This window comes from Manis javanica, chromosome 15, assembly GCF_040802235.1.
Source record: "Manis javanica isolate MJ-LG chromosome 15, MJ_LKY, whole genome shotgun sequence".
In the NCBI taxonomy this organism is placed as follows: Eukaryota; Metazoa; Chordata; class Mammalia; order Pholidota; family Manidae; genus Manis; species Manis javanica.
In genome coordinates, this window is record NC_133170.1 from 11,484,204 (window position 1) to 11,511,827 (window position 27,624).

Here is a 27,624-nt window from a genome sequence, read left to right on the forward strand (position 1 = left end):
GAAGCGCTTGGCCAAGAGCGTGTCACATAGTAAATGCTCAATAAATGGAAACCCCGATTTTTTAATGTGTCATTTCCACTTCAAGTGTGGGTATTTTTTTTGAAGCCCAACACAAACAAACATCCTACCGAAAGTTTTTGACTAGCTATGCTGTTGCTATGTAATGATCATAGGTGAGTCTTCAGGGCATGTGGTTTCAATAATCATAATGGTTGGAAGTTTTGCTGCCTGTAGGAGTAAAAGGGAAGAAGTTGATGGGGTGAGGCCCAACAGGGACGTTTGTTACTCCAAGACCCAGGGAAAAGGACTTGCTCTGTCCCTTTATTTTCACTGAGTATGTATTGAAATCTAGGGGAACTCACCGTACATGACAATCTCTTTTCAAATGTTATGTATCTTCACACAGTTGGTAGGTAAGGGGCCTTCTTTTTTTGTTGCTGGGCCCGATCTGCTTCTCACACATTATGTAAGGAATAGGCCTGACACAGTAATAGCTAGTGGTGAAAAGCAACTGCATTAAGTACAATGGGAATCAATTATTTAATGTATGCCAAGAACTCTTTAAAATAAAAATAGCACTTAAATTCAAAGTACAGTACAATTGTTGATAGATTCTTATGAATTCTTATATTCTTATTATGCAGTGACTCTGACTGGAAGCTCACATGAAATAGGAAATGTGAGGAAAAGCAACACAGAGGTAAGGTGTTTCATGCATACATGCAGAGAATTTTCCCACACAGTTGGTGAGGCCACATTGATCCAGCAGTTTAAATATTATTATCATCCATGGTCTCTCTCATTAAACACTTAAGAAAACAGTAACGTTGTTTAAAAATACACATGCAGAATATGCCATATCTAGAGTTACATCCAAGTGGCAAAGGATTAACACTGCTTATAAATTCTAAGTACGTGAGAATGTATGTAGTCTTCATGCTTAAAGCCTGGGAATATTTGACTGTTCTCTTAATTACTGGGCTCTATGCTATCAAATATTTGTGGAGGAGGAAGCTTTTCTTTGTGGGAGTGGGTAATAACTGTGCTTACACTTTGAAATTTTTGCCTTGAGTTATTAAGATTTGCATTTCTCACTTTTGTTCCAAGGAAAAGGTGTTTAGCCATTTTTAGAAAGTAGGTACCAAATAATCAATCATCAAACACCCCAGAAAGTTTCCGCTCTTGACAAGTGTAAAAGCTCAGGTATTAGCAACCCACCTCCAGAAACAAATCTACAAAGCGTGGAAAGGGGGAGAAAGGACGTGTCACTCTTCTACGCGAATATACTGTGATTGGTATGTGTTGCATGCATTAAGAAAGTATATTTGCTTACTAGCTGCAGTTTAGAAACGAGCCAGAAAAAGTCGGAGACAGATCGCATAGACAGGCGAGCCCCAAACCTCCCTCCCCTGCTACTTCAGTGCCCTGCTCTTACAGGCGCGTGAAGAATAAACAGACTGCGGTCATTGATCTCCGGGTGGTGGTGGTGCACTCTGGGAAAGCCTGGGGGTGCCCAGGGACGCGGCGCAGTCAATGGTTGCGCATCTCAAGATCACCGAGATGAGGAAAGAGAGCAGGCAAATCGGCACGCAGCTGGAGAAGAGGAGGGAACGGCGAGAAAAAGAAACGTGTTGCTCGTATTGTGTCTCAGTCCCCTTCCCCATCCTCCTCCTGCAGACCTGCTGCCTCCCTTTGCGCCTTTCTGGACACCAGTTCCAGGAAAATCAGCCATCAGTCCGGATCACTCTCCCTCCCCACTAGTTGGAGATGTAACAGGATTTTTTTTTTTCTGTACCCCTGGCAACCCGGCAGCTGTTATAAGTCAATGAAAGTACGATTGGGAGAGAGAAGCGCCGGGGCAGCCGGGAGCTGTCAGTGCTCACGCTGCCACCAGCCCCGCGGCGTCTGTGCCCGGCTCTGCCTACGGAGTTCCTTCCGGCGGTGATGCCACTCCGAGGGTCTCCCCCCCGCCTCCACGCGACCACTCCTGGGTCGCCCAAGGAGTCCAAGCCCAGCGCCGAGCCTTACCCCCTCCAATTCATTCTTTGGTTCTCGGGCCCTGGGCTTGCCCACACAGAACAAAACCAGTCCAACCTCCCCGGAGGCAGGGAAGAGAGCGCCTCAAAACTTTTCTCCCTCCCCCCGAGGAGTGGGGGTGCGCCCCGTGCCGGTGGGGACCGCGGGCGCACAGCCGGCTCGGGGAGGTCGTGGTCACTTTCCAAACCGCACCTCTCGCCGCTCCAGCCTCCGCGCCGGGCGGGCGGCCGCTCGCCCGCCGCCCAGAAGGTTCCGGGGCCCCGCGGACCCTCCGCACGCGCCCTGGGCGCGAGCCCGACTGTGTGCAAACGGGGGGCGGCGGGCGAGAAAGGGGCCCAGGTCATGGTGACGGGGCAGCGGGTGCGGTTCCAGCGCAGGGAAGAAGTTGACAAAGGCGAATTGACTAAACACGAATGCGTATTTATAGCTGCGAGATGGAGAGGTGCCCCACTCTCCCTGCCTCCTTCCACTCCTGCCGCCTCATTTTATCGCTCCTGTAAGTGGAGGGCAGGTTTTTTTCCCTAAAACATTCCTGCACGCGTGGGCCGTCCCCGCGTTATTTGCAGTTGGGTTACTCTGCGGCGGCGGGGGACGCCAACTCCGGGCTCCTTCCCTGCGGATGCACAGAGAGGGCGCCCGGCGGCGGGCGGGAGGTCAGGTGGGCTCGCGGGCGCCGGGGGCGACCTGCGGGGAGCCGGGCCGCGGCGCCGCCCCCGCGCCCGCCCCCGTCCCCGCGCAGCCCCGGGGCGCGTGCCGGCCGCGCTGACCGCCGGGCCGGTGCGCTGCCCTCGCCTCCCCCATTGTTCCCACTGTCTTCTCGCCTTTTGTTACTGGCGCTCGCGGTGTGGCTGGTGTGTGTCTCGGAGGCCGCCGCAGGACCAGCCCAGGGATCCCGCCTCGTCCTTGGGAGCCGCTCGGGGAGCGCGGGCGAGCGAGCCAGACGGGGGCAGAGGGACACGCGCGCGCGCGCACACTCACTCACACACACACACACACACACACACACACACACACACACACGCGCACACACACACACTGAAAAGGCGAGCCACCCAAATCCGTCTCCAGTGTCCTCCCGGGGCCCCCCGCCCGCCCCGGCGCCCCCTGGCACCCTGCGCCGAGGAGACGGTCCGGAGAGCCGGTAAGGTGCGTGAACCGCAGCGTTTGAACTTTGTTGCCGGTCCCGGGGCTGCTGCGGGCAGCCCTCCAAGGCGCGGGCTCCCCCCCGCCGCCGCCGCCGCCGCCGCCGCCGCCGCCGCCGCCGCCGGGCCGCCGCTCCAGCTGGAGAGCCGGGGGGGCGGGGGCGGGGGCGCCCCCCGAGTTTCCTCAAGAGCGAGGGAGGGGGACCCGCCGGGGCTGAGGCGGCAGCGCGGGGCGGCTCCGGGCGGGAAGGGGCCCTGTCACCCCCGGGGGCGGCCGAGCGGCGGGACCCCGGAGGGTGGGCTTGGACCCGGGTCAGGAAACGGGAGAACTTTCTCTCCCTGCCGGGGCGCCGGGTGCCGTCGCGGGGATTGTTTTTAAGTGGTGGCGGTGGAGGTGGTGCGCGATGAGGCGGGAGGGCAGGGGCAACCCCGGGCTGCTCTGTGCATCTCGGCTAACGCCCAGCGCCGGACCCTAAAAGTTGGACAAAGCTCTTAACCCTCCTCAGAATCCAAACGCGACCCCGGGCCCACCCCACAACCTTAATTCCCCCCCTTGTCGTCTTTTTGTTTCGCTTTCTGCCACCCCTCTCGGTACCGCTCCCCCTCCTCCCTCCTGGAATTTCGGAAACAAGTCTCATCCTTCAGGATTCCAGGGATTTCAGAGACCGGAAGCTTTAATTTTAATTGCAACTACTTTCCCCCCCACCCTACTCAGTGTACGAAGTGAAACCACTCACGTGTTGTGTCACTTTAAGCGCGGGGTTTGGGAAATCTCGCCTGCACTTTGGGGCTACAGTAATAAGCAAGGAGAACAGGGTTACAGAGCTGAAATCAAATCGAATTTGGGAATCGCATTTGATAGCAGTTTCTTGACTATTGATCTGCTGGCACCGCATGCACACGAAACACTGTTTACATATTTTAATAGTAAATTTCCTTACACTTTGCAAAGCGAGTATGTTAATAAATAGACTGACCCTGGTTAATATCTGAAGACATTGGCCTCTGTGACTAAATTCAGAGTGTGGTGAATGTGAATTCATTTTAAAGTCTTTCCTTTTCAACTAAAGCAGGTCAAAATGAGGAACAATTATGTGAATCTGCAGAGCTTTATTCTCAGTGTTGGCCAAGCCAGGCGCTATCGGTGGCAGTGGACTGTACTTCTTGAAAAAACTTTGGGGATTTGTTCTCTCCCGGTTGAGATCCTCACAATATCCAGATACCCAAAGTGGTTTGTCAAGAAAGGCATGAGCCTGTTTCCCCAGGGACGGTATTCAGGCTCAGCACAGTCCTTTAGTTAAGGGCTAGACCAAGAGAGATCTGTGGGATTTTGGGTAATAAGTGTGGGAATCTGCAAAGGGACTAGACAGAGTGATTTGTTTCCTTGCTGCTCATAAATAATGGCCCCTAGTATCCTAAAAAAAAAAAAAAACCACACAAACAAAACAGGCCAATGGAGGAGGCGCGTGGGAGATTTGTAGGCAAAGGACATTTCAGTCAGAAAAACCAGAGCAGAGTTTTTGATCAGGATTACAGGAGTGAGGCTCGATTGCCAAGAGTGATTAGATTAAGGGCCAGATGGTTTTAAAGTATACGGAAATGTTTTTTAAGTTTGACTTTTATAGAATTTAAAAGTAGGACGTTTTCTTAAGAGTCTTTACAAAAATGCAATGTTTTGATCTGTTTAATTTTGAAGGAATTCAGCTGTGTTCGAACTGCTGTTAGCTCTGATAGGGAAGGAATCTGGTTTCAAATGCAGATACATGGGACAGAGTTTCTGGGGGTGCGTCTTCCTGATTTAAGTATAGTTCTGAGGCTGAAGTCCAGATAAATTCAGCCACAATCATTTGAAATCATAAATACTTACACTGAAAGTTCTCTTAGGCATTGTGCGAAGTTCTTCTGCCAGTGATGTCATCAACAGTTTACTCCTAAGAACTATACAAGATAAAAATCATAAGCATCACTTAAAACTGATGCAATACAGCGTTAAATCCTTACACTGGTTAAGATTGCTTTTGTTTGCCTAAAAGGTAGATCTTTCATCACATGAGTTGTTTAAAAACATTTAATTGTGGGGGTGGGAAGGGATGTGCATAATTATTTAGTTATTTGTGTTAATTATATAGTAGCATACTCGCTTGAAATTCTTTTTTTTTTCTTTCTTTCCAATGGTCTTTAACATCCTTGTACATGAAGAATTAATAGAGTTTTTTGTTTGCTGGTGGGTTTTTAAAAATCTCTTTTGGTAGCTTTTTACAATGGGCAATACTGAACCAAGGTGACATAGACCTGAAAGTGTAAGCTCTTAATTCAGGAAAAAAGAGCTTCAACTCTTAATACAGAAACCCTGTATTAGTTTTGCTGTTGAGCTTAAATAGTTCTGGTTGAATGGCATGTTATATACAGGAATCAAAACTCTCAAACTTATTTGGTAAATAACCAGGCATTTGAGATCTAGTGGTTATTTCAAGTTAACTTAGTTCTATACATGTAAATGCATATCCTGTTTAGACTGACACATGGTTTTGCAAAATAAAAAAATGAATACACACTTAGGAAGATGTTATCTGTGGAGTGTGTGATGTAAATAGTAAATAACAAAAGAGTAAAGTTTATACTCAGGTATGATGGTTTTTTTTTTTGCCCTTGTTAGGTGAAAGGCACTAGTTAAGAGAGTTTCAAATTTTATTTTCCAGTTAAAAGAATGAATTTGAATGCTTGAATAATTTTTTTCTTATAAAGCAAATGAAAAGTATGATATAATGATTAACAGAAGGTAGTGTCTTCTTGAAAAAACTCTATTCTTTTACTGAGTGATAGGTAGTCATTGCTTTGAAGGCATGTTCAGATTACATAAAAAGTAATACACAGGGCAGGATAAAACTTGTTTTTAGTAATCTCTAAAAATACACTAGATTTCACATAACTGAGAGTTCTAATGTTGGACATTATTTTAGATTTCCAGCAGGTAAAATTGTTGGATGTGATTGATTGGCATAATCTGGATGTTTCATCCAATATCTAACCACCTCTAGTGGTAGAGAATGCTATAATTAGAGCTGTGAAAGTGACCTGGAAAACATTTTTGTCTAGGCCTAAAGTCAATGCTTTTTGTGCTCATCACAAATTTTTAGCCTGAGAAATGCAGATTTATTTTAAGGCGAAGAAAGCGCTTGGCTGTTTCAAATCAGCTACATCCTGAACTTAGATTTGTAGATAGTTAATAAAATAGAAGTCCAATTTTGTTCCAAACATTGTTTTAAAACACCCATTTGTAAATCGTCTACATTTGGTTTTCATATGTTAATGATTTGGGATCTGAAACTTCTTTCAGAAAGGCATTTTGGTATATCTTAAAAAACACCACACAAAACTGTCTAAACAACTCTGTAAATAAACTCTTCCACATGCCTCAATTTGATGAATGAATTAAAGAATTGTAGTTCTTAATCCAATTATGATCAGTCTGTTATTCCATTTCCCATTTGAGGGAGTTTTGGGAAGTAGGAATGGTAAATGATTCTCAAATGTGAGTGGGGTCTTTGTTATTTATTTGCCGTGTGTGATGTAACATAAATAATTACTCATACCTCACATTTAGGAGAGGATTTTAGGCGTACAGAAGTCATTTAATGATCTTCAGTTAAACCCAGAGTTCATTTGCATGAAAAGTTACTCTTAACAGAAGAGTAAACCAAAATTTTGAAGAAGATGAAGCAAGGACTTAAACTTTTGCTTAAAAATAATGATCTTAGATAGGTCAAAGGGGAGAAATGGAGCACTTCAGGCTCAGTAGTAGGATAGACACTTACGCGCGTTTAGTCACTAGCAGCTAGACCATATTGGGGCATTTCTGTGGTACTATCTAGTAAACTTTACTGTATCAATTTCCTTGTCTTTAAAATTAAGGGAAATGGGCTTTTTTGGTTGTTTCCTCCAAACCTGTACCCCTGCAGCCTCCCACATGGCTGTTTTGAATGCTCTCCTGATCAGCGGCCTGACTTTAGGATGGCACTGGTTCATGCTGCTGGACTGGCCAAATTCCTGCCCATTTGCCCAATGTAATCTCTGGCCCATAAACTAATTCATTCAAAGGTATTTATAGATCATTATGGTTTAATTCTCTAATTAGATGTTGTTTTATTACTGGTGCAGTTTATTATGACCATCTAATTCCTTAGAGAAAGACTTGAGATTACAAGTATCAAAGAAAACAGCCAGGGAACAATATTTATAAATAAAGGGATTTTTTTCAGTACCACTCGAATCATATTTTATAGGTAAGTAATCATTCTGCTTACAGGTAAGGGTGACTGACATTCAGTAGGAGCAGCAAATTGAGGAAATTAGGGGAAAAATGAATGCATTTAAGGAATACATTAAAGAACCACTCTTTAAAAATTGAGCCTTAAAAAAAAAAGAGAACCACCCAGAAAAAAAAAAAAAGAAAATTGTATCTCCATGAGTGGTGGTAGTGATGGTGGTATTGAATTCTACAGGTATAGATCCATTTATTCTTGATTGCTTCATAAGACCCTGATTATAAGTAAAAAACCCTGATATCTCTAATGTTCAATTTCTTGTCATTCAGTTACTTTATGATTATGTGCTCTCTCATGTCAAAAGGGGAGAAAAAGAGCAGCAGTCATAGAGACAGGAGGGCTTGGTTTGATCTTCAGTTGGCATTGCCTGGAAACTTAGGTATTGCGTTTTTACTGCACTACCAATTCAAGTCTTGGAGGTAGGGAATTGAGAAAGGAACCAGGATACAAAAGAGGCAATCTCACTAACTTTTGGGGCTTCTTGAATTAGGTCTATTTAAAATTCTTCCAAGACTTGCTGTTCTGAACATTCAGTGCTGTGCCCCTTTTCTTAACCTTCAATGCTGTATATTATGCTCTATCTTAGAGGGATATTGCATGGATTACACTAGCTATGTATGTCACCTTCCTAGCATAGAGTCTGTCATGAGCTAGGTATTCAGTAAACGTCAGTTACACTCTTCTCTCCCACCAATCAAGTCTTTTTTGATCATTAGCAATGTTTGAAGCTTCCTTTTGTACTTGCTTTGAACTTACTTAAATCCAAGAAGAAAAATATATCACTTTCTTGAGGCTGAGATCAACACTTTAAAATAGTGATTCGGTTAACATCTATATATGATCTCTGACAATGTGGTTTTATTAAGATGCTGTATTTGGTGCAAGTGTGAATTCTATCTTTTATTCATATAAGTGTTCCTTCAGTACTTAACATTTTAATCCTACATAATAGGTAACGGCACACAAAAATTTTAGGACCTAACTGTAGCTCTCTCTTCTTGTCAACCTTTTTGATTCCCTGTTAGAGATATAAACTAGTGAAATTGTATTGTGATGCTATCCATTGACCGTCATCCACCTCTGGGTAATGTTAAATTATAGTACCTGAGGCAGAGAAAAATTCCACTTGGAAAAAGAAATAAATCTGTCTTTGTAATGTTTTGCCCTATGGAGTCAAGAGTTCCTTCAAAGAGAGTCTCATAGGTTTGTTTATTTAAAGTGGGTGCAAAGAGAAATGTACAGCAAAATCACCATTGCCTGTTTGGAGAGATGATGTATAGCAATATGGAAATATTAGTGGTTGTTTTCTCCTTTCAGTGATACAGAAGATTTCTCCGTAAGTCTAGGTTTCTCCACTATCTAAAAGTACAGTGTTCCTATGAAACCTTTTATATGCCAAAACAAAATGGCATAATGCAAAGAAGCAACTACCAGTTCATAAAAGCGAAAATCCCCTTCAGATTTCTTTCGATTAGAAAAGACAGGTATTAATGTAGGTTTTTCACAAAAGTGAAATGGTGTAAAGCCAACTTTTGGATAGTTGAGGAAGCCTATACAACTGACCAAAGATAAAGGAAAGGTTTTTTAATAAAGCAAATGAATGACTTGGTTATTGCATTAAGTTGGGTCCATGTAAGAAGTTTACTGGGGAGACAGCAAAAGGCTGGAGAGCCTTTGGACTGTGATCCAGCTTTGGCACTTACACAAGGAGCAGCAGAAGGAAGGAGGATTGAGCAGGAAGGATTTTCAGTCCAGTAAAGGTGGGCTAGGCAGATGAGAGCCAGCCATTGGCCGCTGAGTCCTCTGTCTCTGCACTCTGCTCACTCATTGGCCAGGAGCAGCTCCCGGAAACATGGCCTCCGCGCACCAATGGTGCTAGAGACATAGTGGCAGCAGGGGGGGCACTGAGTCCATTATATTTTCGCAACAGGCTTGCTGAGTGGTATAGTTGTGGTTTGGCAGGAGAGCCCAGGGGTTAGTAGGAGGCGCTCTGGTCAGGTGGACCTGCCACTAAAAAAAGACTCAGCAATTTCTTTGAGCCCTCTGATGCTTTATTTTCCTCCACTGTAAAATGAGTGTAATGATAATATCACCTCACAGAGACCTAGTCAAGATTAAATGGGGATATATGAGATTGCCTGTACATCCGTAGCACTGTGTGTGTCACAAAGGAAATGCTCAGTATACACAGTTATCCCCCCTGACCTGCAGGGAATACATCCCAAGACCCCTCAGGGGATGCCTGAAACCATGGATAGTACTGAATTCCATATATATACTTTGTTTTTTTCGTATCCATACATGCCTATGATAACATTTCATTTATAAATTAGATACCATTTATATTTTTATAAATTTAAGAGATTAAGAGATTAACAGCAATAACTAATAAAATGGAACAATTATACCAGTATACTATAATAAAAGTTATATGAATGTGGTCTCTCTCTTTCTCAAAATGCCCTATTGTACTATATACTCACCCTTCTTCTTGTGATGATATGAGATGATAAAATGCCTACATGATGGGATGAATAAGGTTAATGACGTAGGCATTGTGATGTAAGGTTAGGCTACTACTGACCTTCTGACATATTGTCAGATGTATAATCTGCTAACCTGCTCCTAGACTGTGGTTGACCACCAGTAACTGAAACCACTGAAAACGAAACCTCAGCTAAGGGAGGATTATAGTACTGCACTTTTTAAAATGTACTTGTAAAATGCAGCTGAGAGGTGTAGCTGAATTGTATCAGGTGATTGTAAATATTTTTAACCAATAGCTATTTCATGCGATTAGAAGGCATTGTGTAGGCAAGCAAACATCCTTAATGTGTGCCTTTTATAACTAGCTCCGTTTATTTCTCAGTGCTTCAACCCTATTTTTAATCAGATTATGAACCTGACAACAGATAGACCAACCAACCTCGACCATCTTTAGGTAATTTTCTCTAAAGCATGAGGAGACAGAACCCTCTCTTCCTTTCCTTACCCCTCTGGGCTTCCTGTTCAGTTGAGAAGCACTGTAAGTGCTTATTTTATCTTGAGCCTCAAACACCTTGCGAGTCTTTGCTCCCCTATGTCACTGCTCCTAAACGAACTTGCCGCACACAAAGCACTGAACTCAAGTGGCCCTCAGCACTAGCTCCTGCTGTGATGAGTCGCAGAGCCACCAGCACTTTGTTGCGTTAGATCTGATCACTGCCATGAGCAGTCCTTCGATTGTCAGCTAAGAGACCCTTCAGGGAGTTGTCCCTTAATAGAAAGTCTCTTTTCTTCCCTCCTGTTGTAACTTTAAATTAAAAGAAACAGTAGAGGAGCTGGTGGCATTGCAGCAGTTCATTCGTCTACCCACTGGGAGAACAACATCTGAGAAAAGACGTTATTGGACTGAGAATTGAGTTGTTGCTATTTTTTTTATTTTTTGGGTCAGCGTGAGGGGGAGCTGCAAAGGAGGATGAACACCATGTCATTTAGACTCAGTGTGACTCCCGGGAATACAGTGGAGAGCAATCCTTCTGTGCAAGCCAGGCAGCATTCTGGGGGCATAAGCCACTGACTTCACATACTAGTTTCAAGTGGGATTCAGGGAACTACCGGTATTTTAGCCCCGGTTTTGAGGTGGTTCTGTGGGTTGTACTCTGGGAGCCTGGTACCTGGACAACTTCAGAATCCAAAGGAGGAGAGGAGGCAGGAAAAGAGAGCTAATTTTTGACACATTCCTCAGACAAGTGACCCCTCTGGGGAATCTGTGTCCAGGATAAGGACAGCTGATTGAGAGGCTTTTGGCATAGTTTTCCCCAAATAGTGAGCACTGGTTGCTCCACTGTCTCTAGTTAAAAAAGCTGATGTACTTAACATGTGGGAGAGGAAAAGAAGAACATGTTAGTACATTCGATGGCATGTTTACTAGAGGCTGTTTCCCACTAAACTTTCGATTCCATTTCCCCTTGTGCCTGGCTGCATCCCCCCTGGAGCTGCTGGTACATTCTCATTCTGGGATCAGGCCTGTGCCCAAGTATGATGTTTGCTCAGAGGCCCTGGTGTAATTCACAGCTCCTGGAAGCTGGGGTTTGATGTGTTTGGGGTGTGGCTGAGGTTTGCATGTATGTCCTGGTGATGTTGGGGTTCCTGTACTGACTGCTTTCACATGTATCTGGCACAGTCAGTCTCATTAACTGGCTCTTGCGGGGGACTGATTTGCACACTATTTCTTACAATTCTGTCTTGACTTTTCTTACTTCATTCTTTTGCCTCATTTCCACTGTACCTCTACTGCTAGTGGAAGCCTAGTGTCTTTTCTACATAATATCAGGAAATAAAGTGATAATTTTAGTGCACACTAACCAAACAAGTCTATTAGTATGTAAAGAACCTTAAAGGGTCTGTTGTTTATTTCTGGAGCTTTCTTGGCCTCCCAATATGCTCTTCCTTCCCTGCCTCCTTCTCCCTGTTCCCACTTACTGGGCTTTTCTTAACCTTTCTCTTTGGCCAGAGTCTTTATCCACATGACCACTCCGGTAATCTCATTGGATGAAGTGGGAAGTGAAAGGTGTGCTCAATACATTGCTGCCTAGTTCGGAAGGGGTAACAAGAGGGTGACAAAAACATTTCCCATTAGGAGGTCAGTTCCATGAAGGTGCAGTGTTGTGTCTCTCACGTAATCACAATTGCTGGAACAGAGCAGCAACAGAACAAATGACCATATCTTGCAAAATGTCATTTTGATTAGGCACAATAACCCTGCATGAAGGGGACACGGGAAAAGTGGTTGAGCAATGACCAGTCCCAGGCCAGGCCCTGGGTGCTTCACAAGGACAACCTTGTTTAATCTTCAAAACCCTCCTGTTAGGTGGGTCTTACCATCCCTCTTCCACAGCTGGGAAAACAAACTCCAATGGGTTAGGGGCTTGCGCGTTTTCCTCTGCTACTGAACAGGAGAATCATCGCCTGGATTTTAGTCTGTTTGACCCCGCCACTGGTTGTCTTTCCATCCTGCGTGGTCTAGATGGTGGTGTGGTGTTCCTGTTGTAAAATGGGAGCATGAACCATACCTGCCTGTCTGCCACGGGGATATTTAGGAGGAAGTGGTGAGAAGTGGTCACTGAAATTGATGCCTGAGTTGTAAAATAATTTCTAGTTGTTGATTATTGTTACCAAGTACCCATGGATCCATTTATTAGCCAAAAAATATTTATTGAACACTGATGCATGTTGCTTAAACCTTAGTTAATAGGAAATACATTGATTTGAAGCCTAGATTCTTAATATATAAAAACTGACATAGAAGGAAATTATAGAACAGTGCTTTTCAAAGATGATCACTTAATCACCTAGTTGAAAATCAACCTTTCTGGCTCCTACTCAGATGCAGGGACTCTGAATCTCTGTGTTTGTAGCCCTGGAACCCTGCATTTTTAACAAGCATGATGATTCTTTTGCACATAAAAGTTTGAGAACCAGTGATAAAAACTTGTGGGTTTAGTTTGGTAGTAAGTCGCATATGTAAGATGCTCAAAGAGTAGTGATGGTGCCATGATCAAGCGCAAATGAGTGCTGGACTGCGAAGGACTTCTTCTGATGATGTGGTTTTGAAATAATGTTGAAAGAACCTTTAATAAATTTGATTGTCTAGGGTATTTAGCATGCTTAAAGTCAGGAGTGAGGGGACGTGACACAAAGGGGTGGGTGTAGGGGGAAGGGTGGCAGTTATATGCATTGTAGGCCTAGAAGAGTTTTCTAATAAAACTAATGTAAGGTGGCTACGTAAACTGAAGACCAGAGGTTGGTTTATTGATCCAGATTTGTATCCCAAATACTTAGTGCTGGCACATAGCAGGTGCTTAAAGACTTCTGTTTACAGAAGGAATCAAACAGACAGATGGAGAGAGTAATATATGGAAAATAGAATAGTTAGATTATGATTACTGTGGATAAAGGAGTAGAGAAAGAGCAGGCTGAAAAAGGAACCCTACAGAGATAAGACAAGGACAAGGTTTTAATTAGGCTAATGTGGTCTTTACAAGAAAGTACCTTCATACAAACAAACAAACAAAATGTATAAGCAAACCTGAGGTTTGTGGGGTATCAAGGCATCAGGCTACTGTTTGTAGGTATTATCTGGGGAGCAGCAAATACTGCATGAGGCTAGCAACCAGGCTGTTTTGTTCTCCATACAATCCTAGTACTCAGTAAATATTTATTGAGCAAATGACAGGGTTGCCACATGGACTGTAAAAGAAAGCTTTCAAATGACACAAATATACCTTGTAAAAAAGAGGAAAAAAATCCTCACAAAGGCTAATATATAGGTGGGTGATCATGAGAACAGGCCATCTTCCTAGAACCACAGCGTCTGTCTCTTTAGCGTTTAGGAAAGTCTCCTGACTGTGCGTCAGTTGGTGAGCAGTACTTTGGTGCTAATGTCACTTTCATTTGACTGCTTTGAAAACCCACCATGGTGCCTAGCACAGTGCCAATATTTGTGGCTTAAGAAGGATTTGTGGAATAGTTCAATCAGTGAATGACAAGTATGGACTGGGGCCTGGGAGGGGGTTGGCTGGGAACTTGAAAGCAGACAAAGTCGCCCTCATTGACTTAGAATTCCCAGAGTGATGTATGATCCAGCCATCTCTACGGAGGCAGATTTCCCATGTAACTCAAGGCCTGCTTATTAGAAGCTTGAGGGAAGGCATGTTTGCTAAGGTAATGACTGCAAAGGTGGGCCCAGTATTTAGAAAAGACAACTGTTCATTGGATCTGAAAAGTCAGGCTGGAAAATATATTGGGGGAAAAAAGGTAAAAAGTAATTCTAAACCTAACCGGAGTTTCAGTGGAAAAATGGCTCTAATTCAAGCAGTGTAATGTTAACATCAATGCATGTCTTATGGCTCAAGCCCCTCATAGTGCTTTGGAAATAAAAGGAGATTGTGTAAGGAATTAGCAATACAAGGCGTTTTTAAGTGCTTTATTGCAGAGGCCTGTGATATTCTGTGAAATCTATGCAGCCTCTTTCTTCCTGCTGTGCTTAATTTCAGAATCTGATGCTATTACCTATCCTTGGAGGAAAAAAAAAAATCCCTCTCTGTTAACTCTTAAAAAATCAAGTTTAACACTGTGCTTGCTTTCCACAATATCTTTCAGACATTTCTTGGGAAGAGAGAAGTGCTGTGTTTAGCCACCCGGGGTTCACCTCCAAGTTTAGTATCTAGGGTTGCTTTTAGGGGGCAGCCTTAGAGTAAGAGGGTAAATTGGAAAAAAATGGCGGAAGCATACGTTTAGAAATGGCTCAAGCAGCTTGAAGAGGAAGGTCCCTGAAAGAGTTGTCGGAGGTTGTGTTTGGCATGAATTCAGACCAGAAGCCAGGAAGGTGAATGCAGTGTAAAGATCAGGCAGAGGTCAGGACGGGAATGAACTCCTCATATATAGGTGCCTATCTTCTTGTGATGTGAAGACATGCCCACAGAAAAGAAGTTCCCTGGCACGCCATCACTGTACCTCTTCTCATGTCTAGCTTGCAATTGCAGTTGACATTGATTGCTGGCTTCCGTTGCCAGGCATTGTGCCAAGCAGTTTATTTGTACTGATTCCACCCAGTACCTCTCTGATCAATGTTACCCCATTATACAGATACGGAAATTGAGCTTGCCCGAAGTAGCAGAGCTGGAGTGGTGGAGCTGAGGCTTGAATCCACAGTGGGCTGATTCTGAAGCCTGGGCCTTTCCCCCTTGTAATATAGGAAGTATATTTTAAGTCCTGTTGAGTCATCTCTCAAAATGGTGCTTGTATTTTCCCTTTTCTTTATACTCGCACTTCTGTCACTCCAGGACAGGGTCTCTGTAGCTTATTTCTCTGAACTACTGCAAAGTTCCCCCAACTAGGATTTCTCCTTATAATCTGCTCTGTTTACCACTGTCGGGTCAATCTTTGTGACATGCTGTTTGGATCATGTGGCTCTGTTTAAAAAATAAAAGTGCCTGATTACTACACACGGATGGGACCCAGACTCTTACATCTGTTTTTTTTAAGGACCGTCCAGTCAGTCTCCAAGTCTTCTAAATCTTTTCAGGCTCATATTTGAAGTCTTCCCTTCCAGAAGAACAGTTTGCTTCTGAACTGGATTCAAGCTGAACACAATTTCCCAGATGATTCCCAAACTGTCTGCAACATGTCAGCCTTATCAGCTCTGCTCGGAGTGCTCATGCCAGAGGTGGTGGACATTGCTCGCATCTGAATCCTTTCTGGCTCAGGGAATTCTTCCACGGCTGCTCTTTTCCTCTGCTGCAGACCTTCTCATGAATTGACTTTCCTTAGTTCCCAGCCCACCTGTCTCTGTAATTTGGCTTTCTCTTTTTGTTTTGCCCCTTCATTCATTCAATAATCCGCAAATACTGTGTGAGCACCTACTGTGAAACAGGTACCATGTTAATTGCTAGAGAGTCAGATGTGTGGAACAGGCTTATACCTTGTACACAAGGATTTAAAGTCTTTAAGGAAAGATACACTTTAATCAAATGATTACCTGCCTGTATGATTGCAGACTGTGGAAAAATATTTCACTGAAGTATTGCAGCATATAGAAGTAGCTGACATATTTGGGGGGCTAGTCAGAGGAGGCTGCCGTGAGGAAGTCACATTTGAAGGATGGTTAGTGACATAAAGAGAACAAGAGAAGAGAACTTTGGAGACATAGGGATTAGCACGTGCACAGGCTCCAAAGAGAGGGGGAGAAGGGTGTGCTCTTGGTATTAGAAGCCAACATGGCTGGAACAGAATGACTGGGAAATAGATAGAGATGAGGCTGAAGAGATAGGTTGAGATTGGATCATTAAGCCTTATGGACCACGTTTGAGAGCTGAGTCTTCATAATAAGGATAAGGAACCCATTGAATAAGTTCTAAGCAAGGGAAATTAAAACCTGTGGTATGTAGATCAGATTTAAGAGAGGCAGGAATGGAGGCAGGATTGGAAGCTATTGAAGTTACTCATGCAAAAGAAACATGGTGCCGTGGACCTTGGGCTGTAGTAATAGAGTTAGACATGGAGGGAAGAGGAAGGATTTCAGAAAAATAAAAACAACAGGGAGGGAAAACTGCTAAGTTTCAGATGTTTTGTAATCCTCCCCCAGTTCCCTCTCCACCAACCTAATGGGATAGTCCCTCTGGTATAGCCACTGTTCCCATGTTTCATAGGTTCGGAAGAGATGTGTAAGTCCAGACCTCTCCCGGGAGCTCTGCTGGCTGGGTCTGTACCTGCTTTGGCCTTGGGTATTCAGGAGGATTTGACACAAAACATACAGGGCCTCCTGTCTACATATACACACACACACACACACACACACACCTTTTCATATTCATGCCTTTGCATGTATCATCCCTTCATATAGATTTCCCGAGACCCTACCTATCTTATAATTTCTCAATTAAATTTTACTTTTGCATGTCATCCTCACAAAATATACTGGCCAAAGAATTCTCTTTCTGATCTTATATTTCCATCTATAACTACATTTACATCTTTTGATTATGTTGTCTATTATTGTGAGCATGTTGTGAACATGTCTTGCATATCCTTTGAGAGAGAGTGTGAGTTTATGCCTAGGAATGCGGGTGCTCTAGTTCAATATTATATTCCTATTTCAGACCATTACTGACCCCTTTTTAGCTGGGCAATTTTCTTAACCTTTCTCAGTCTGTTAACTCCTCATCTGCAGAATGGGGATAGTTATGTTTACCTCATAAAGAAGTTGTGAAGAATCAGTGAGAGAATGATGCATAGTACTTAAAACAATCCTTGGCACATAATGAGCTCCACCATCAGATGACATTTTATGGTTATAAATGTTATTCTTTGAAATCAGAAACCTGTATTGTATTGCTACATTTGTCTACTTAGAGCTCAGTAAATATTTATTGAATTCAGAGTTGAATTTAAATTTCAGTACCATTTCTGCCAGGGGAGACAAGTATAAATAAATATTGGTTCTTGTCTCCAAGAACCTCTATTTGATAGGGGGGGTTAGTAACATAAACTGGTAATTTCTTATCAGTGTGATAGGCATAGTGATAATTTTGAGAGCACAGCGGAGTTTGGGAAACGTTTTCTAGGTGAATTGAGATATGAGCTCAGTATCTTATTAATCAATTAAATGCACATTAAAATAATGTGTGTACATTGTATAAAATTCAAAGCTATATAATGAAATAGCGCCCAGTCTTACTGATGATCATGTCCGTCACATTCCTACTCCTTTTAGTTCTGTGTTTCTGAATAACATCTTTATTCCTAAGTCACCGATCCACTTCCTATTATTTGGCTTAACTAAACCACTCCTCCGCTACCCCTACTTCCTAAAACCTTACATGTTCCCTTTCCCATTGTTCCAATATAATTTCATCCTTTTCTTTTCTTTTTTTTTTTTTGGTTAGATCTGTTCAGCAAACACACTTATTTTGACTCTGTAATTGTTGTTTATCGCTGGAAATAGGATATAGGTATTATTTTTACTTTTCATACAACTTCTTTGGTTTTCCTGGAGTTGATAATGTCCTATTCTCAAGCCCAAAGTTTTACTAGAAATGCTCAATGTTTACTGGAATTCCTGAGTCAAAGCTTAAAAACAGCGAATGGCATGTCTAGGGTGGGTCTTGGGGGCGGGCAGTCAGCCCTTGTGGGAAGGACCATTTTATTGCTTACATAATGTAGAATTCTTGGAGCTGGATGAGAGTTAAAAAGCTCTCTGACTTTTCTTCAGTTGTACTGTGCTTGTTGATATTTCTGCAGACATTGCTTTTCCTTATTGTCTGCAGTGGGGCACACCGTTCCCACTGTCTTGCCAATGGGTTTCAACCCCAGGCAAGTTCACTGTGGATTCAGTGTGACCAAAGAAATTGACAGCAAAACATTCTTTGGGGTAAAAGGGTTATACCCAACTTTATTTCCAGGTGGCAGGTCAGTCACTAGAATCCCATTCACTCAGAGCGAGTGTGCATGCAGCAAGCTGGTCTCTGCCTCTGGGCCCCTCTGTCCTCACAGCCATCCTCTGGGCCCCTCTGTCTTCAAGGCTGTCCTCTGGGCCTCTCTTGCACAGTCGTCCCACGCAGCTGTCCTCTGGGCCTCTCTGCACAGTTGTCCCACACAGCCGTCCTCTGGGCCTCTGTCCTCGGTGCTGCCACCACTCCAGCCTCTGCTCTGCTCTCCTGCAGCCTTGCAGCCCTGCCACCATGTCACCCAGAGCACTGGGAGGAGCTCTTTATATAGAGTCAACAGCCATGTATTGCTCACAAGTGTGCAGTGAGCTAGTTAACCAGGGCCAAGTGAGAATCCTGGCCACAGAAACTCTCATTTTATCCACACCACCAATCTGCCCTTGGTAAGGCTCTGAATTAAGCAATGTAGGGCAGGGACTGGTGCTCTGAGAAGGGAGGAGGGTCTTCCAAGCAGGCAGGACAACAGGAGTTAAAAAGGTAAGGAGGGTAAGAAATAACATGCTGTATTTGTGCCATTACAGAGAGTTTGGGGTCAGTAGAACACAAAGTACCTGATAGGGGTCATCTTAGGTAAGGCTGTGATGGTTGATTGTAGTCAGATGAAGGTGATCTTTTTATCACAGGCTTGCATACTGGATTCTGTCTTGTAGGCCATGGGAAACCTTACCATGTTGAGTAACGTGGTCTCTTTTTCTTATGAGTGAACTGATGACACACTAGTCAAAAAATGAAAAACTGGTTCCTCGAGTCAGCAGTTAAAATGTTGTCTTTGCATATTTGGTGACATGCTAATACTTTAAGGGTATCCCATCAGTAAAATTTCTAGATCACACAATTTTCCAGAATGTGTGCATGTGTACATGTCACACACACATATGTGTTCATGATTTATGCATGTATGTTGCACTCTAGCTAATATTCAGGGCAAAATAAACACTTAGAACCAGATTCAATGTACATGATAGTAGGAGTAACAGTGGTATTATATCAGGGTTCCCTAGAGACCAGCTCTGACATGTAGATTTGCATGCAGTGGGTTTACTGGGGGGTTGGGGGTCTTGGGGGTAACACCTGTGAGGGGATGAGATAAGCAGGATGAGCCAAAGAAGAAGTTGAGTCTGGCACAGCTGAGGCTTCAGCTCACCTGTGAGGAGGCTGACCATCATGGCTCCTCAGAGGGATCCTGAACCCAGGCCAGGGATCAGGCCTTTGTGACCTGACATTGCTGTCAGATGTGGGCCATCTCTGGGGAGTGGGTGGAAATCCTTGGAAAGGCCCTTAGATGAGAGCCTTCAGCAGCCAACACTTTTGGAAATGAGTCGTGCTAGGTAGCACACCACTAAACACAACCTCCCTGAGGATTTTTCTGTTTTTTTTTGAACTCTCATTGATTTTCCTTGAAATATGGCTGATAAGGAGCTAGCAGTGGGTCTGGGACAGACAGTGCTGCCATTTTCCCATGTTCACTTCTATTTGCAGTATTTGTATCACTTGGAAACCCCTAGATGTTTCTTTTGTTTTGTAGGAAATTTTTTTTTACACCACTTATGCACATCATGAGGGTTAATTTAGCTAAGACTTAGACAGCGTCATCCTAAATCCACTTGCTCAAGCATACGAAAACTATAATAGGTGACAAAAGGGTGAAACCCAAGAGAGACATGAATTCCATCTTGTTGTACAAAGAGTGTCCCTGTAATGACTTATTAGTGGTTAGGTTCAGAAATAAAGCTATGTCATCTTGAACTTCTGGCTTTAGAGAAAGTTTTTATATGGAATGAAACCAAGGGATATTTTAATTGCAGGAAGGACTGTAGACTGGATGTAGGCCTCTGGTGGTGGTGATGGTGTCTCTGTGTGTTGGTAGCAGAGGAGGAATTCTTGCCCGGCACTGGACAAGAGTGTAGGCCTAGAGTGTCCAGGTTCTCAGGTGGGCATCTAAGCCAGTCCTCTCCTGATTTTTGGTTTTGATGGGTATACACCATCAGTTAAAAGATGAAAATACCACTTTACTAATAGTAAGCATGTAAAAATAGAGGTTAAAAGGGATGAGATAAAGCGGGAATAAAGAATATCTGTAGAAGAAGAAATGTAAATAGAAGTTGTAATATTTTTTCTAGTATGCCAGTGGATGATTATTATTGATTTGCTCCCCTCTTGACTTCTGTGGTAGATTTCTATAATGTAAGTTTTGTACTAAAGGGGGAGAAAGTGCACTGGAGCTGAATTTTGACAATTTTATGAGTTTGACCTATGCAGCTGTTTAAATGAGATCATGTGAACTCCAAATATTAAAACATATTTGGGTTTTAGAATGTAGATATGATGTTTTAAAATATTTTTAAAAATCATGAAGCAAGTGTGTGTGTGTGTATGTGTGTGTGTGCATGCGTGCATGTGTGTGTCTGTTTTTTTCTTTTTTATTGTGTGCGCACTAGCCAGGGTCATAATGACTTAGCATTTCCTCCTGTTTAGCAATTCTTCATAATTAATGAAAAGGTTGGGGCCACACTGACACTATTACCCCTTTGTATATCTGGCTGTAATTTATGGGCCATATCCTGCCTTATATTCCAGAAAGCTTTTGAATGTTCTCCTGTTGCTTATTTTTTTCTCTGATTCATAAATTTCTAAATCAGTTACATGCAATTATTGAACAATACCTTTATTTGTGTCATCTCAGCAATAATGAACCTGAAAAGACAAAACATTTCATAGATGTAGTAAATTACTACATGTTCTTTTGGAATTTTAAATGTTTATAAGCATTCTTCTGGCAACACTTATCCTGGTTTAAAAACATTACCCCAAATCCATCTTGTGCCTGAACTTTAGATAGTTTAGATTCCTTATTATCATCTTTTATTTTGTTAATAAAAATTCATTGTAGTTATATTCCCATTTTTATATTTAATAGTTCCCGCTCACAAAATGCTGGTTGCTTTGAATTTCTTGGAAGGAAATGGATAAATACATTTCAGGTAGCATTATTACCACTTTTCATTACAGATAAAATTAAAAAGTAGCTGAATTTGGAACCAGTGTATAGAAGTTTTAATAAGGATATGGTCATAATTATGGTTGGGTTCCAAAGGACACTTAACAGCATCATCTGAAATACAGTTGATAATTTAAAAGGTAGAAACCTCATGTTGCTAGAGAGTGATGATTCTGAAAATAACAATTTACAACAAATGATGTTTCCATTATTGAATAAGATGTATATTGTCTTGAAATATAGTACTTTGAAATCTTTAGGTGACGTCATGCATAGTTGTTCTTAAATCTCATTATAACTATTTGCATATTGATCTTAACAGTAATTTAGAATAAACAATGTGGTTGTGTTTGACTAATCTTAACCACTGTTATCTAAAATATTTTTATTGGGAATCTGTTCTTTGTCACATATGACAAACATTGCATAATGGGGTTACAATGGTAAGCAAAAGAGATTTGGCCCCAGCCCTGTGGAGCTTCCAATCTAGTGAGAAAGACTGGAGGTGAATCAGTTAATCGTGCCAATATATAGAGACTAGAGATAGATTCTGTTCTCCAGTGTAATTGTGACTGGGGGCTGGACTGTTAATTAAACAAATTGGTATAGCATAGAATATTAAAAAATGATATCTACATAAATATTTCAGGATTTAAATGTGTTTTATCAATGTTTCATTGTTTACAGTGTTTATCAGTTTGTCTATTAATTGATGTATAGTCAAGACTTTTAAGCATGTGTCCCTTGTGTGACAATCCCTGTCACCTTCTTGGGCTAGTTATACCCATAAAATGTATTTTATGGTTGTTACTTTTGATTTACTTGAAATGGCAGGAGAGCGTAAAGGTATTTGGCAAGCCATCTAAGTGCAGAATTTGTCTAGATGTGTTTGATTTTTATTTCAATTTTACAAAGATACATGACACCTGATTTGGTGGTTTCTAAAAACAATTTACTTTTGTTCTGTCCAAAGCATTCAATCTACTGTCACTAAAAACATTCTTCCTTCGCCCTTCATATTGCATTAGTTATGTAATATTTAATAAATTGAGCCCATTATCATAACAAACAGAAATGACATAAAGAGCCTTGGCTCACAGAAAGTGGTTAGAGTGGGCTCATGTGTGGGTGTGCTAGCGTAGCCCTTCTGTCGTTAGGGTGCAATGGCCAACAGTATGTTTTCCAGAGGGAAAGAAGACCCTCGGTTACTCTGGTGACTTGGTGAATGTAGGTTGGCTAAGAAATGTGTCCTTTGTTGTTAGTGATAAGTACCAAGGAGTGTATAATGGAGGAAGAGTGCAGGGAGCCATAAGGAGGTAGGGTAGGTAGCCGGAATTACTCTGGAAGCCCCAGGAGGTGTTCCTAAGGAAGACATGCGCTGGGATAGGAGGAGAAGGAAGGCTGACCGGGTGAGGAAGGGTGGGCGAGTATGGAGTAGAGCGCAGCACGCGTAGAGCTCTGAAGCGGGCCAACGCTTGGCATATGGAGGAAGCAAAGGAGATCCGAGTGGCAGGGTCACAGACAAAGGCAGGAGGAAGGAAGGGTGAAGAATGAGACCAGAGGCTGAGGCAGGAGGCGTCTCACGTAGGGGCTTGTACGCACTGCTGCGGTTCTGGGTGTTTCCCAAAAGAGCAGGGCAACTGAGTAAAGCATTCATATTTGCGTTTTAAAAGGGCCCGTCTGGCTGTTTGAAAGATGGAACCGATGGGGTATCAGTTCTGTAGTGAATAGAGTAGGCTAAGAAATACTGTCCTTGTCCCCCAAACGGTTCATTTTACCCTTTTTGGGGGGTTTCATCTTGCTGTCTGATGAAATGGGTCCTCAAAATGCTTGAGGAAAACCAGAACTTAAATTTATCACATGTAAATCTTTTCAATACCCAGGAAAACCTGGACCTTTATTTTCTATAGGGCACTTTGCTTACCATTTTCTCCTTTTATGCTTATATTTATATTCATGATTTCAGCACAACATGTTTTCAAGACAATATAAGAAAAAGGAAAAGTTGTTCTTTTAAGCTTGTACCATGCTATTGACATTCTTTGAAAGGACAACAGGTGTGTTTATTTTATCACTAAGGGTCTAAAAATTAACCATGAAACATCATTCTCTACTTCTAAACTATGTATAACAAAGAAATGCTTTTTTTGAAACTCCATCAATAATTCAAATGCAACTTAAAAGAAAGTAGGGCAGTGTAAGGAAAAAAGCACACTTGTTCCATAATTGAGTGGATTAAATAGTATTGAATCCCATTGTCATTCTTACATTGATGGAACAACTTCTATAACTACAAAGTCTAATAAGAAATAAGATCTCAGAATTATGAGGCAATGTTGTAGACATTTCCGTATTTTTTTTTTCTATCGTAAAATACAAATAGTGAGAGCAACCTTTTACTAGTGTGCAGTAATGAAGCAACTGCTTCTGAAAGGTGCTCTTACTGGGATTTTAGTAGTTTCCAAGGCTGTGCAGTAATAGCCCAAGCTATTTTGGAACTGTGCATACATTAGTGTTTGGTGAAGCATGATACAATAATGTGTGAAAAAGTATACGATCACACCTTGTTTAAATTTGCAGTTTTTGTGCATAATCCCACAGTGAGCTCTTGTCAGGTTTTGACTGTGTATAGGGGAAAAAGAGTTTATAGAAGCCTACAAACAGATTGGGGTCAGATGTAAATATCTGACTATGAAAAGAACATTTTTGAACTTGTACTTTAATTGTGCAAAAGGAAGTAGGTTTATATTACCTATAATATTTTGAACATCAGTCTAATGTCCATGGAAGTTTCAGAATGTACATATATAACCATGTAAATGAAAATGTGTATCTGATCTATTTTGTAGTTGTAGAGTATGAATGAAAAGTATAGTTTGATCTTTAAAAATAATGAACACACGGTAACTTATGCATTCATATTAATGTGGTTTCTCAAAATTGTCACCCAGAGAAGTAAACTCCTGATTCCAATGATCCCTTGTTCAAAACATTTTGGAAAACTTCCTCTCAGAATTGCCTTTTGAAGCATTTGCAAGCCTGACAAAACCATCCATCTCATTACTTTCTATTTGCATTTTATACCAAGATCCATCTTCCTTTTTTTTTTATTCACCAGAGTTGGCTATAAATGTCTCTCTGAAATGATGAAAATGGCTAAAATTGACTTTCAAATTATGAAATTTGTCACCATTGAGGATATTTAGAAGCATACATGCCTGTGTGCATTACAGACATAGAAGGCAGTTTCAAAAAGGGGTAGAAAATACCGTTGAGTAATGGCTGATCTTCTGAGTGTGTGAGTGGCGTTCCACGGTGGGCACTGTAAAGGGAAAGCACATTGGATGACATGGTATGTTTGTTTAAAAACCAGTCACATTACTTTTTAATGACACTGTGTATTAGTTTTACAATGTATACAGAGGAAAACGCAAATATATCTTTTGGAATGCAAGGCTAAAATCCCTTATACAATTAGTACTGTATTTTATTAAGACAATGAAAAGATTAAGCAGCTGCAAGGTTAATCCTATGTTGGTAGGTTCTTCAGATAATGGTCCTTACATAGGAATATCTCTCTATAATTTAATTTTACTTAAATACTGCAGCTAATTACCTGATCTGTAAGTATGTGTATTCCAATTGGCATCTTACATAATTCAGACTTATTTTCACGTTATTTGAAGATACTACTTGGTAGCATTTGAAATTTTCATTTCAGTTGACTTCTTCATGTAAGTAATTGACCCAGTTCTCAATACTATTAGCATTTGTTTTTTTAGCCATCATTAAAGAACCCAAATAGTTACATGTGCTTGAAATTAAAATAATTGAATTCCAATGTTTTCTAAATTTAAGAAATACATGTCCATTCATTGTAACTCACACGATGTTAATGTGTTAAACAATTTATGAGTAAAATGAAAATGAAGTAGCAATGTTCATCTCTGAAACATTTACCATTTACCACCCTCTTTGAACATCTTTATTGTGTTCTTTCTTAAATGGGTAGGAAATGAAAGAAAGAACTGCCATAGAGGATCACCTGAGTAGTTTCTATTTTCTGAATGTTAGAATTAGTAGTAGTACTAATAAAGGGAGAGCAAACAATTCAAATACAATTTTGCTATGATTGGCTTTTGGGTGACCCTGTACCCTGCACTTTCTGACTTCCACCTTTGGACATTAATAATAGGAAACAAATGCTTAGACTTTAAGAATGTCATTGGTAGCTCTTTGAAAATTGATGGATTTATGTGCAAATCCATATTTGAATATGAAGGTCTGGTATACACTTCTGCACCACTTTTCAGAAGTGTAACTCACCCTTTGGAGACAGTAAAGATTTGTTTAGCATCTTACGTTATTTTTGCAGACTAATTTGTGTTGCACTGGTTCTTCTCTCCAGTTAACTACCTGTTAACATGTCTCTTTTTCTGGTTTCATAGTACTAAATGGACTTTCTCTTCCTGAATGCCTTTATTCTCGACTGTTCTAAAAATGTTAAAGCATAGGGTTTATGCAGGAATTGTTCCAGACTAATAGCTACTTCCTTTTTATTAAATACCTTAGTTTGTATTAATGAAATTGGGTGCTGGTTTGTTTTTGCAAAACAAATGTTCATTTTCTTGAAAGAGGGAACAGTTTTTTAAATTGAAGTATAATTGACAGGCAATATTATATTGGTTTCTGGTGTGCAAACGTAATGGTTCAATAATCACATCCATTGCAAAATGCTCACCACAAGAAGTATACTTTGCATCTGTCACCCTACAAAGATACTACAAAATTACTGACCATATCGCCTATGCTGTACTTTTCATCCAAAGGGGAAACAGTTTTGTGGGATTAAATCAAACTGAACATGCACTACACCTTTAGTTCTTTGATCACTTTATGTTGCCTATTAACTGTCACGGATGCTTGACAACCAATGTCAGAATTGAAATTCCATTGAAGGAAAGCATAACATTGTGGTAATGTTCATTTGCAATATAATTGTTCACTGACACTTCCTAAAATCTGTCACAGATTAGAAAATAAAATCCCAGTCACCTTTTTGTTCCCCATTAAGGAAAGTAGATTCAGAAAGCTTGTATTACAAATGTATCATAGTACTGCTGACCAAAAGTTAAGAGTTCTATTCTAGCAGAGTTAGTCTAGTAAGTAATGTTTATATAATACTGATAAACATTTCTCCATGACTGAGTTTTGAGTGGAAAACTTGGTTTCCCTGAGAGACTCTAAGTGAAAAAAAAACAAAAAACAGAGCCTGTCCTCTGATTGTGTGTGTGTGTGTGTGTGTGTGTGTGTGCGCGTGCGTAGACCCAGCTTAATACCAACTAATGCCAACATCTGGCAAAGAGATGGAGATCTGGGAATTTGTTCCTTGCGATCCTGGGACAAAGTGTTCTGATCTGACCAGCAAACATAACTGTGGACTTGAACTGGAATCTTCAGGGGCAGAAACGTCTTAAGTGTCTGGAAAATTGGCCTGTTGAGTCATCATGAAGGCACTAAAACAAAACTAATTTTAAGCAGGTCAAAGTTCAGTGATTCCCTCTGGAATTCAAACTTTTTTAAAGAGTCTCATGTTTAAGTGAAAAGGGTCAAAGTTGATGCACTGTTACAATGTTTTGAATGCTTTCCCTTAAGAACAGCCACCCAAGCTGGGATTAGCATGAGGAACTGCAAGGCTGGCACTTCAGCGTCTGGGATAAAAATATTTTAAAGCAGTAAATGCAGTCAGTACAGAGAGATCCCTGGGAGCCTTTCTATTCAAAAATGTGTGAGCTCAGGGCAGCGGTTGCAATGTAATTTAGGGCAGAGTATGCTTCATAGCTTCGGAGAATATTGCTTCCCACTAATGTTCCATCGGAGGATGGTAGGGTAGTAGTAATTTTAGAAGGTGGTATTCCTATTTGTCTTACATTGAAACTTCAGAATAAATAAAAGGACACATCAACTGAGCAAGAAATGTAACTATGGAAAAGTACCAGGGAATCTAAATTTGAACTGAACAGATACAAAATCAGCATGGGTGTAGGAATATTTTTAAAGAGGAAGCTACGGCAAAAGCAACTTCCCAGGGAGTGGACGGCGCAGGTACGTACCGTGTGTGACAGGCAGCCCGG

The 27,624-nt window shown here is 41.6% G+C and overlaps 1 protein-coding gene across 15 annotated transcripts in view; it reads left to right on the forward strand.

Moving 5' to 3' along the window:
* Window positions 1–2,155: 2,155 nt before the first annotated feature.
* Window positions 2,156–27,624, forward strand: part of SOX5 (SRY-box transcription factor 5) — a 938,132-nt gene continuing 912,663 nt past the window's right edge. For 8 of the 15 annotated variants that reach the window (XM_073222260.1, XM_073222259.1, XM_073222256.1 and 5 more), the window contains exon 1: window positions 2,156–3,183. The gene's annotated coding sequence lies outside the window, so the exon portion shown is untranslated. Of the gene's footprint in view, window positions 3,184–23,005; window positions 27,596–27,624 lie in introns of those variants that run through there. The other 7 variants (XM_073222258.1, XM_073222269.1, XM_073222255.1 and 4 more) reach the window with 2 other exon arrangements.